The sequence below is a fragment of the Bos taurus genome, chromosome 1, assembly GCF_002263795.3.
Source record: "Bos taurus isolate L1 Dominette 01449 registration number 42190680 breed Hereford chromosome 1, ARS-UCD2.0, whole genome shotgun sequence".
Lineage (NCBI taxonomy): Eukaryota > Metazoa > Chordata > Mammalia > Artiodactyla > Bovidae > Bos > Bos taurus.
Genome location: NC_037328.1, coordinates 71,257,778 through 71,270,387, shown reverse-complemented (window position 1 = coordinate 71,270,387; position 12,610 = coordinate 71,257,778). Strand labels below are relative to the sequence as shown.

The following is a 12,610-nucleotide window of genomic DNA, read 5'->3' as shown; positions in this document are numbered from 1 at the left end:
AATGCATACCACTTTTACACCTAGTAAAGTCAAAAAAATCATAAGTAGGACAACTGGATGTGTATGAAAAGTGTTCAACTAGATATCAAAAAAATGCAAACTGGAACAAGATGCTATTTTCCTATAATCAGACCAAAAACTTATCAATCAAAGACTTTATACTGAAAAATAAAGGTCTGCAGCTGATTATTTGATTCCTTACATGGTTGTCTAAGTTAAACAAAAACTGAAACCAGCTTCGTATAGTAAAAAGTAGTATCAAATCAGATAGCAGTAATCTATCCCAAATTTCCACGAAAACAATTTTATTTAGTCTTAAAAGGCTTTCCATTAGCTTTAAGGTCACACAATCTTAACTAAGATCCACGACCCATCCATGATACTTGTTTCATAAGAGAAAGTTAAGATATAAAGATAGCTTGCTCCTCTCTGCTCAGTTTAGTTCAGTTCAGTCGCTCAGTCGTGTCCGACTCTTTGCAACCCCATGAATTGCAGCACGCCAGGCCTCCCTGTCCATCACCAACTCCCGGAGTTTACTCAAACTCATGTCCATCGAGTGGGTGATGCCATCCAACCATCTCATCCTCTGTCGTCCCCTTCTCCTCCTGTCCCCAATCCCTCCCAGCATCAGAGTCTTTTCCAATGAGTATTCGCATCAGGTGGCCAAAGTACTGGAGTTTCAGCCTCAGCATCAGTCCTTCCAATGAACACCCAGGACTGATCTCCTTTAGAATGGACTGGTTAGATCTCCTTGCAGTCCAAGGGACTCTCAAGAGTCTTCTCCAACATCACAGTTCAAAAGCATCAATTCTTTGGCACTCAGCTTTCTTCACAGTCCAACTCTCACATCCATACATGACCACTGGAAAAACCACAGCCTTGACCAGATGTATCTTTGTTGGCAAAGTAATGTCTCTGCTTTTTAATATGCTATCTAGGTTGGTCATAACTTTCCTTTCAAGGAGTAAGCGTCTTTTAATTCCTCTCTGCTAGCCATCCTTTAATTTGGAGACCCAAAGTTTGCCTCAAAGAAACAAGTTAGTCACTCTTGTTAACTCATTTCTTGCTAAGGAGAGGTGAGTTCTGTGGCAGCTAGAGTTCCTTATCATTTCTTCTAATCTTTCTATATACATTTAGGAGACTGCCATGCAAGTTCCTGAAAACGAGTAACTTTCTATGTGTCTCTATGGATATAAAGTTCAGGTGGAACTGTAAAATGGCAAAAAAACCCTGGATTCCTACACGGTTTCCTGAGAGGTGTATTTACACAAGCGAAGTGTTGTGTTGTGGGTACAAGATTAGAATCAGTAAGAGCATTAAAAGAAGCACAGGCTAGAAATCAAGGTAGGGTTAAGACCGTACCATCCTAGCCCAGAACTACCCTATTAGATGAATGCCAATTAATCACTGGGGACTCAGGCTAGGAGCTGTGTGTATTTATCCTTCAGCAACACACCTAAGAAGAGGTTTCAACCAGAACCCTAGCCAACTGTAGAGGCAAGGACAATCAATCCCACAAACGTTTCCAATAAATGAGTATCAGGTAATAGATAGCAGTTACCTTTATTCAAAGATGAATAAGCAGGGGACTTCCCTGGTAGTCCAGTGGCTAAGGCTCCACACTGCTTCCAGGCACAGGGGTTTAATCCCCTGGTCTGGGAACTAGATCCCAGATGCATAAACTAAGACCCAGCAGAGCCAAATAAATAAGCTGTTTATTGTTTACTTGCTCAGTTGTGTCTGACTCTTCTTGTGACCCCATGGACTGGAGCCAGCCACACTCCTCTGTCCATGCAATTTCCCAGGCAAGAATACTAGAATGGGTTGCCATTTCCTTCTCCATGGGATCTTCCTGACCAAGGGATCGAACCTGCATATCCTACAATGGCAGGTGGATTCTTTACCACTGAGCCACCTGGGAAACCTAATATATAAGTAAATAAAAATAAATATTTAAAAAAGAAAAAGGATGAATAAGCAGGAAAAAAAATCCAACACTGATCCCAACAATAATGCAGCACAAGAAACGGAAAAAATTACTTTTCATAAAAGTAGAATCTAACTTAGGTGAATTAATTCAGGACACAGAATTAAGTTCTAAACACTGTTTGGCAAACTCCATGAAACAGGCATATATAAAGAGAAAAGACCAAGATGAAATGAGGGTAATTTAAGCAAAAAAAAAGGAATGGGGTAAATTTTTAAAAGATGCAATGAAACTATATTTTAATAGCGGAAATAAAGCCGACACTGGAGGTGATAAAGGAAAATCAAATGAGTGATAAAGACAAACATTTGAGAAGCTCACACAAAAGACAGAAATGATAAGATAACCTAATGACTACAAGTGTTTCCAAGGAAGAAAACAGAACTAAAAGTAACCAAAAATATTTCTGGAAATGAAGAAATAAAGAATGAAGCTTCAGGTATGTTCTGTGCTTAGTCATTCAGTCCTGTCCAACTCTTTGTGACCCCATGGACTGTAGCCTGCCAGGCTATTCTGTCCATGGGGACTCTCCAGGCAAGAACACTGGAGTGGGTTGCCATGCCCTCCTCCAGGGAATGTTCCCAACCCAGGGATCGAACCCAGGTCTCCTGCATTGCAGGTGGATTCTTTACCATCTGAGCCACCAGGGAAGCCGAAGAATACTGGAACGGTTAGCCTATCCCTTCTCCAGGGGATGTTCCCAACCCAGGAATTGAACCAGGGTCTCCTGAATTGCAGGCGGATTCTTTACCAGCTGAGCTACCAAGGAAGCCCCATAAACACTATAAGAAGGATGAACCTTGAAAATATGCTACATGAAATAAGCAGACACAAAAGGACAAATACTGTATGATTCTACTTATATGAATCATCTGGAAATGGCAAAATCATAGGAGAAAGTAGATTAGACATAGTCACGAGGGGTTGTGGATATAGAGGAATAGAGGGTCAGCATTTAATGAGCACAAAAATTCAGTTAGCAAAGATGAAAAATTCTGGAGATGGATGGCAATGATGGTTGTACAATGTAAGTGTACTTAATGCCAAAGAACTGCATATGGTTAACTCTGAACAGTTTGGGGTTGAGGGCACAACCCTCCACACAGTAAAAAATCTGAGTATAACCCACAGTCCAGCTCTCCATAATATGGTTTCTCCAAATCCAAAGTTCCTCTGTATCTGTGGTTCTGCATCCTAGGATTCAACCAACCTTGAATAGTGCTGTACTATAGTATTTACTATTGAGAAAAACAAACAAACAAACCAGGCATAAGTGGACCTGGGCAATTCAAACTCATGTTGTTTAATAGATAACTTCACCTAAAATTGGTTAAGATAACTTTACATTATGTATATTTCACAAAAATGTAGAAGCAGTAGCAATGAGCCATTAAAAAATAGAAAGCATTAAAAAATAACAGAAACACACTCAACAAAATTGTAACAATACACATATATGTTTTCAGTATTCATTTTAGATTAAAACAAAACTAAACTATTTTAGTAGTTCAGTAGTTACAATTTAAAAGAGCTACAATTAAAAGTGGCATGGAAAGAAAAAGTTGGCTAATAATTTACTAAACAAAGAACAGGACTGATATGAATTTAAGTAAAATAAAAGACTCAGATTAAATATGACAAATTTTTATTGATTAGGTGGAATGCAGACCTTAAGCAGTACAGAACCCAAACATCCATCAATAATATTATACCAAAAACATAAAAATCATCAGGGTTGCGATAACAAGACAAGCCAGAGTAGGGGAAAATATTTGCAAAAGAAGCATCTGAAATAAAGACGCTCAGCCTCATACTTCATTAGGGAATTGCAAACTGCAACAATAAGATAGCACTACACATCTATTTAAATGGTTAAAATCAAAAACACGAATAACATTAAATGCTGAAGAGGATTTGAGCAGCAGGAACTCTCATTCACTGCTGCTGGGAAAGCAAAATGGTTCAGTCACTTTGAAAGACAGTTTTAGCAGATTCTTAGGAAACTAAATACATTCTTACCGTACAATACAGTGATCGTTTTCCTTGCTATTTACTCTAATCAGCTGAAAACTTATACCCATGCAAAACCCAAACATGGATGTTTATATAGCAGCTTTACTCATGGCTGCCAAAGGTGGAAGCAACCAAGATGTCCTTCAGTAGGTAAGTGGATAGACAAACTGTGGTATATTCCAACAATGGAGTATTATTCAGCACAAAAAAGCAATGAGCTATTAAGCCATAAAAAAATAATGAATGACACTCAAATGCATATTGCTAAGTGAAAGAAGCTGAAAAGGTTACATATTGTATAATCCAACTATATGACATTCTGGAAAAGGCAAGACCGTGGAGACAGTTAAAGCATCAGTAGTTGACAAGGATTAGCGAAAAAAGAGGGACAAATAAGAGGAGCACAGGGAATTTTAGGAGCTGAGAAACTATTCTGGATGATACTGTAATGGTGGATACGTGGCATTTATCCACCACTTGTCAATACCCAATACTCATTATATTAATCATCAAAAGTGAATCCTAATATAAATTATGAGCTTTGATTGATAGTGATGTACAGTGGTTCATCAATTGTAACAAACATACCACATAATGTATAATGATAGTTGGGGAAGCTAAGGGAGAAGGTAGATCAGGGTATATGAGAGCTCTCTGTACTTTTCTGCTCAATTTTTTTTGTGAATCTAAAATGGTATAAAATGAAGTCTATTAATTTTTTAAAAATAAAAATCATTAAAAAACTGAGCACCCTCTACTCAACACATTCTTACTGCATACATACTTGTTCTAAGTTCTGAACAGGATAATAGCAAAGAAATAAACAAGTAAATGAAAAAATACATTCAGGTGGAAGTGCTATAAAGAAAAACACAAAGGGACAAAAAGTTAGATACCGAGCAGGGGCAGGGGAGGCTGTATTAGATGGCTGATCAGGTAAGGCTCCTTTAAAGCAGTGACATATGAAAGGAAGACAGTATTCAGGCAGAAAAAACAAACATAAAGGCCTCAATATAAGTAAGCATAAGCTTTTCAGAAACAATGACAGATTAAGATGAAAAAATAAAGGCTAAGTCTTATAGTTATAAAAACTATTAATAAGGAGTAAGACAATTTGAATAAAGATTGACAGATACATGTGTGTATATAAACTGTATGTGCAAATAGAAAATGTTCTTTTTAAGTTTTCAAAGATCATTTAGAAAATTGGATTATGCTTTAAGTCACAAAGAAACCCTCAATAAACTCAAAAATATTTTAAAAAACCATAGTCACTGACAATGAAAGAATGTAAGAGTGAACAGAACTGTACCAAGTACCTCCTGAGTCAAAGAGGTAATCAAATTAGAACTACCAACTATTTGGAAAGCAATGAAATCAAGAAAATCATTCAGAGGCATTTTAGAATGCAAAGTTGTACTCAGAGGCAAATTAAGAGCATTAAATGTTCTCATTAAATAAAAAAGAGAGAGAACTAAGAATTTACTAAGTTAGAAAAAGTATAACAACAAAAAAAAGCAGGAACAAAATAAAAAGCAGAAGTTAGAAAATCAGGACACAGAAAATTAACAGAATGAATCTCAAAGTTTCTTATTAAAAAATTACTAAGAAAACATTTGGCAAATCAAATTAAGAAAAATAACAAAATCACTAATAAATGATGGAAATGAACACCAGATTTTAATTATAAAAATTTACATGTACCCATATAATAAATTTGAATATCTTAAAAAATATTAGATACAAATTTATCAAAGCTGATGCATGAGAGTAAGGATTTCTCCATAGACCACAAAAGTTACCATATGGACTGTGTATTCTTATTAAATTAAAAATTCCTATGAGATTCTTTCTACTCTTTCAATAAATTCTGTACACTTGACTAACAAGTTTGGTTCCTCATAATATAGGTCTTTGAGTATCTTGGCAATGTTATTAGCAAATTTACTTACATACTTTTGTAAGTAGTAAAAGAAAAACCTTACCATCACCTAAGTGTTATAAAAACATTTGATAAAATTCAGAAGATAATTCTTTTTTATAAAGAAGTAAATAAATAATAAGGAATTTTAATCTAAAACCAACAGCTGTAGTCATCCTTAACTGTAAAAATACCAGAGACATTCCAAGACAATTATCACCTCTCTTATTTAACTGTGTCTTGGAGATTCTCATCAATGTAATAAAGAGCTAAAATAAAAATAAATATTATAACTACTGGAAATAAAGTGAAAGTTACTATTATTTTTAGGTAAGACAAGGAACCTGGAAAACAAAAGTAAAATTTTACTGAAATTCAGAAAGATAAGAAAAATTATCGTGAACCCAAAAATCTAGTTATTTCTACAGGTACCAACTACTGGGTGTAAGATAGGCTCAAGGATGTTTCATGCAACACACAGAATGTAGCGAATGTTTTATAAGAACTGAATGGAAACCAACTTTTAAAATAGTGTAAAAAAATTTTTAAAGAGAACTTACTAAAAAAAGAAAATCTCGTTACCTCTGTATATTTATCAGAAATAATAAACTAAACCAAATCCACAAAAACTATAAGTTAAACAAGAAATGCATATTAAACTAATTTATGTGCCTAGCAATAAACAAATTTAAGCAAATTTAATAATTTCATTAAGAATGATGGTTGTTTCAAGGACAACAGCAACAAAATGAGATTCACAAAGCTAGTGATAATACACATCAAACATTTCTGAAGCGTAACTTAATACTTTTAAATGTTTATATGCTTTTATTCAGTAATTCCATTTCTAAGAAAATATTCTAAATAATCAGGGAAAAATAAAAAGACATTCACTACAGAATTATTTGTATAAAATACTGGAAAAAAATCACACATTGGCCAATAGGAAAATAGTGAAACTAAGGCACAGCTGTACAATAGAACGTTAGGCAACATTAAAAAATCATTTTTAAAAAGAATTTTTAAGGAGAACAGAAGGAAACTGTCAAGATTTAATGTTAAGTTTAAAAAAAGTCAAGATATCAAATTCCACAAAATATGACTCCAAAATTTCAGAAAAGTAAATTATGTACACATACAAAATATAAAGAAATATCAAAATACTGTATTAACAGCAGTCATTCATAGGCAATGTTCGTTTTAAAAAAAAAAAAAAAACTTTATTATTTTCAAATATTCAATAGGGAAGGTGAAAAAGTTCAGAAAGAATTTGCAACAGATACTCTATCAAACACCTGACTATATTTTTACTATTATATCTGCCAATGTAACTTTTTATTCTTTAATAACCTGATCTTTAGAGAAACTGAAATTGTGTCTATAAGTTTTACTCCAACTCTTGTTGTTCATGTGGTTATTATGTAACATTTTTGCTTTATAAACCAAATCTCAAAATTAAAAAGCATAGGAATTAATTTTTTTTTAAATTTTTGGGCACACCATGTGGCTTTTGAGATCTTAGTTCCCCAACCAGGGGAAACACAAAGGAAACACAGAGTCCTGATCACTGGATTGCAAGGGAATCTGAGAATAGGAATTAATTTTTTAAAAGCTGAGATTATACCTTAAAATGCACCTATGAAATAAGGATTAAAATAAAACCTCTATTTTCCCAGAACTTATTAAATATTCACATGAAAAAATACTATCTACAAGATAATGGTGTGATCAGAAACATGTTAGGAAGAACTCAGTAACGTAGGTTAAAAGAGCCCTGAACGTATATGTACATATGTGCTGTGCTAAGTCGCTTCAGTTGTCTCTGACTCTGCACAACCCTATACGGACTACAGCCCGCCAGGCTCCTCTGTCCATGGGATTCTCCAGGCAAGAATACTGGAGTGGGTTTCTGCATGACCCAATATGGACTGCAGCCCGCCAGGCTCCTTTGTCCATTGGATTCTCCAGGGAAGAATACGGGAGTAGGTTGTCATGCCCTCCTCCTGGGGATGTTCCCAACCCAGGGATCCACCAGAGTCTGTTACCTCTAACCTGCACTGGAGGCGGGTTCTTTACCATTACGACACATGGGAAGCCCGTATGTATATATGTGTTTCAATTTTAACCAAAACTAGAGTTCTTTGCACCTCCTTTTTGATTAGTTTCAATTGACAAAAATTGAGATATAATTCTCATTTCCAAATGAATAACTCATCCTTTCAGCACACTCCAAAGAAAGATTATGGATCAATGTGTTAAGAAAACATATAAAACCAATAAGAATATCTAAATCATACTGAAAATCAGGGAAGACTCCCAGAGAAAGCTAAAGCTGAAATTTGAAAGCTGAGGATGAATTAGGTAGATGCCAAGAACCAGGAGCCAAAAGAGGGCATTTCCCCCTCGTTTTCAAATGTGATGCTTACAATAAAACTATTAAAATATTCCTCTCTGAATCCCTATCAATGTGACAAATTTTTACACCAACCTCAAAGTCCTGAAATATTTTCATACCTATATTTTATTTCAGTAGCCAAACTCTTACCCCACTTTGCACCAAAAAAATAATCCTGAAGTACTAAGATTTAAATATAATTATTAAAGTACCAGAAGAAAATATAGAAGATTGTTTTTTGATAAAGGTAAAATGGAAAAGATACTCTTAAACAAAGGATTAGTGTGTACTATGTGTAAAGAGCTTCTGCAATTCAGTAAAGAAGTATAGATCAGTATAACCTTTTAGGAAGGCAATTTGGCATCTATTAAAACTTAAAATGCACACTTAATAATCCTTTTTATGGAAATACTTCTATACATATGTATGTGCACAAAGATATAAGTAAGTTCACTAAAGCTCCACTTTTAGTTGCCCGAAAGTAGAAGTAACAAATAACCATAAATAATTAAGTAAAGTACAAGAAAAGAATAGAATATTGCATGACTATTAAAAACATGAGGTATAACAAGTACTGAGATGGAAAAAGAATTTATAATAGATTTTTTATTAAAAAAATCAAGGTAAGATTACACACACACTGTGTTTATTTCTAATTGCATAAAGAAAACAAAATTGCTAACAGTGGGTACCTGTAAGAAATGCGACTAGGAAGTAAGGGAAGTAATTTTCACTTTTTACTCTAAATAACTGACTTGCTTGAATCTTTTGTGATAAGCATGAACTGACTACCTTTGAAATTTAATTTTAAAATAAGGGGGAAAAAACTCACTATTCTAATCTGTTATAACTATGGTTATCTCTGAGGGCTAAGTGATTTTTGTATAGTAATTTTTGTCCTGTTTCTTAATAGTTTACACTACTTTCTAAATTTTCTGAGAAATATGACTATTTTAAAATCTGAGAAATATGTATTTAAAAAACCTATATTTGATTTCATTGGTGAAACTTTTTTTTTCCCCTGAAAAGTAACTTTTAACAGTTATGGTCTCAAAAACGTGGTCCTCAGATTCCAACCACTTTCAGAAAGCAGTCTTAAATCTAAGTTTCTAGGTATAACATTTGTTGCAGAAGCAACTAAATATAAAACCTATTTTAGAATAGAATATTAATTAACATTTATTAATCATGTAAGCACAGCATTTGCTAAGTAATTTTCCCTGTATTATCTCATTTGCTCCAAATAGCCTTATGAAATTTGTATTATACTGTTATTATTATTAGTCCTCATCTTACAGATTGAAAAAATCAAGTCTGAAAAGAATATGTATCTTGTCCAGAGTCAAGTGCAAGAGCTAGGATTCAAACCCAGGTCTCCAGCTCCTAACCACTTCTGATACCTGGAATGACAAGTACTAATGTATCTTAGAGACAACAGGCTAGACCTCTGAAATGTGGCCTGAATATTCAGACTTAACTATTCTTACTCAGGTTAGTGATCCTAAAATGAAGAAGTGGTGACACTCAATTCTTATCACAGAAGAAAATAGTATTTTTCAAGGCAACAGGGGCTATTTTTTTTTCTTCTTCTTCTTTTTTTTTTTTTTTTGCATCTCTTTCTGCTTCTACCAAGGTACAAGAAGGATACAAAGGACAACTCAGATTTGCCAGTAACTTAACATCCTCCTTGATTAGTTTGGAATTAGCCCTGTAACTAACTGCAAGAGCTTTTAAAAACAAATTGATCAGAATCCCAAAGCCTTAAAGACTTGAAAACAAGGTACAGTTTCACATTTTAATCAAAAGTAGAAAATTCAGAAAGCCAAAAGAAATGTTATATTCAAATACTAGAATAATCAATATAGACAGATTAAACATAGGAAGAATTTAACAATATATACCTATTTTATCCCAAGCTATTTGAACAAGGTCTCTCTCTTTTTAAAAAAGAATAGAGAACCTCGCAGGTGGTCCAAGGGTAAAGAATCCACCTGCCAAGGCAGGGGACACAGGTTCCATCCCTGGTCCAGGAAGATTCCACGTGCCTCAGGGTAACTAAGCACGCAAGCCACAACTACTGAAGCTCCCACGCTCAACAAGAGAAGCCATCTCAATGAGAGGCGTGCGTACCTCAACTACAGAGTAGCCCCCATTCACTGAACTAGAGAAAGCCCAACTGCAGTAATGAAGACCCGGCATAGCCAAAAAAAAATTAAAAAAAAAAAAAAAAAAAGAATAACTGAATGTTTATCCCAGCTACCTGAACAAGTTCCAAGTTTTTTCTTAAAAAAAATTATAATTGAAAAGATACATACACCACTGCTAACCATGTCTGCTTGGAAATCTGCCCATCAAAAAGACTAGAGAATCATAGGAACCCCTATTCATTTGTTCAGTAGATAGACTACAATTACAGACTTTATGAATTTGGGTTTGCAAGGTTAACATTTAATGTCAAAAGTCCAGAAGAATAATTCTGAATAATTGTAAACTGGAATCAGGGCCCTAAGAGAAGCAGAATACCCAGAACTCTTCCTCAGTAAAAGTATCAGATTATAGAAATCACTGGCAGAGAAGCTGACATCAACACATCTACTTGCACACTCCAACATTTCTAGACCTTAACCCCTTAGGCCAAGAAGACCTCTCAATGAATTAAGGACAACTGACGCTACCAAAATGACAGTCCTGAAAATACACTGAATTTAGGTCAACCTCTTCCACCAAAACCTGAAAGTGGGTTTAAGATCTACATATGTTACAGGTCAGAAACATTTTAAGGTTCATTTTTCATAATGTAAGTCTGTGTTTCTGGCTAGTTAAAACAACAAAGATTTAAAAACTAAGGATTTAAGAGTTGCCTTAATACCCTTAAGAGGAGAACATGAACAAACGTTTCACTTAGATATATATTTTTTCATAGATACAAAATATATAGAAGGGATTATGAGTGTGATTTACAAAAGCCACAGAGCTCTTGGAAAAGTTGACAAGTTCTAACCTGCTTTTAAAATTACCATTCGCTGTCTTCATCCCAATCTAACTTTACTTAATGTTATTCTTTTAATAACCGTACAACAACAAAACCCCCAGAGCAAATTCTTCTACATTTCAATATCCTGCCTACTTGCAAGAGCGGAAGAGTCAAACAGAGCAGGGGAAAAAACGTGACGTGAACAACCTTGATCCAAAACACAGCTCGTGGGAGTCTAATTTTAGGCCTAACCATTTTGATTGTCTTTTCACAGAGGTTGAAAAAGAAAACAAAAAAACACAGATTACTTGTAAAATAAATGAGATAACTAAACCAATAGGAGTTGGCATTATTTATCAAGGAGGAAAGAAATCACGTTCGCACTGCCCAGAGTATTCCCATTAAAGATAAGATACGGGGCCGGTAGTACAACCCTACAACAACTGACGACAACGGCAATTGCTTTCCACTCTTCAGCTCTTGGATGACTCTATCTTTAAAGAATGAGTCAAAAGGTTGAGCGCACTGAGGAATATTCGACAACGTTTTGTGTGTATGTGTTGTTTTAAAGAAAGCTAAACATGGTGAAAGCCAACCTTCAGCTAAGTTACCTAAAGAAGCAAATATTCACCTCCTGGCGGAGGATCAAAAGGAATCACGAAAAGACCCGAAAGTTCTGTTTTTAAACGGAGGCTCTCAAACCCTCGGAAAACTATTCGTTTTCTACTGATGCGGAATATGGAAGAGATCACAGATTGCAGTTTAAAAAGAATGAAGCGGCTCTAGACAATGTGCCTCGGCAAAGAAACTGGGATGACCAGAGAGATAAGGAGGAGCTGGGACTCGGTAAGAAACGAAAAAATCAAGGAATAAAACCCGAAACGTTTCGTCGAACACTAAAGTAAATGAAGAAAAGGCGGCTGAAACGCGAGGGAAGGGAGATCTACAGAGGGCAGAGACGGTGGCGCGACAGGGTTCAGGGCAGGGCCGGGTCCAGGAAGAGTTAGATCTCACCAGCCCAGCAAGCCTCCCATTTCAGGCTAGAGCCGGAGAAGAAAACAGCCCGAGGGCGCAGACAATGAGCCACCGCCCCAAGAGTTGCGGCTCCAGGCACGCAGGTGGCGGCTTCCCGGGCCCGCGTAGGGTAGGTCAGCTGCACCGGGCCGCTCACGCCGGCCAGGCCGCGTAGAAGCGAGGAGAAATGAGAACGACGGCCCGCGTCCCGGCCTGTCTGCAGACTTACCCTAGGCGAGGAAAGGTCCCCGCCCCAGCGAGGAGCCTCCGGCCGAGCTCCCGGCGGGCTCCGGAGCCGCCCAGAGC

At 35.9% G+C, this 12,610-nt stretch overlaps 1 protein-coding gene across 2 annotated transcripts in view; it reads right to left on the bottom strand.

Annotated features, from left to right (window-relative positions):
• Positions 1-12,610, bottom strand: part of PAK2 (p21 (RAC1) activated kinase 2) — an 88,541-nt gene extending 75,931 nt beyond the window's left edge. The window contains exon 1 of one of the 2 annotated variants that reach the window (XM_059881013.1): positions 12,305-12,610. The gene's annotated coding sequence lies outside the window, so the exon portion shown is untranslated. The remainder of the gene's footprint in view (positions 1-12,304) is intronic. The other variant, NM_001206727.1, reaches the window with a different exon arrangement.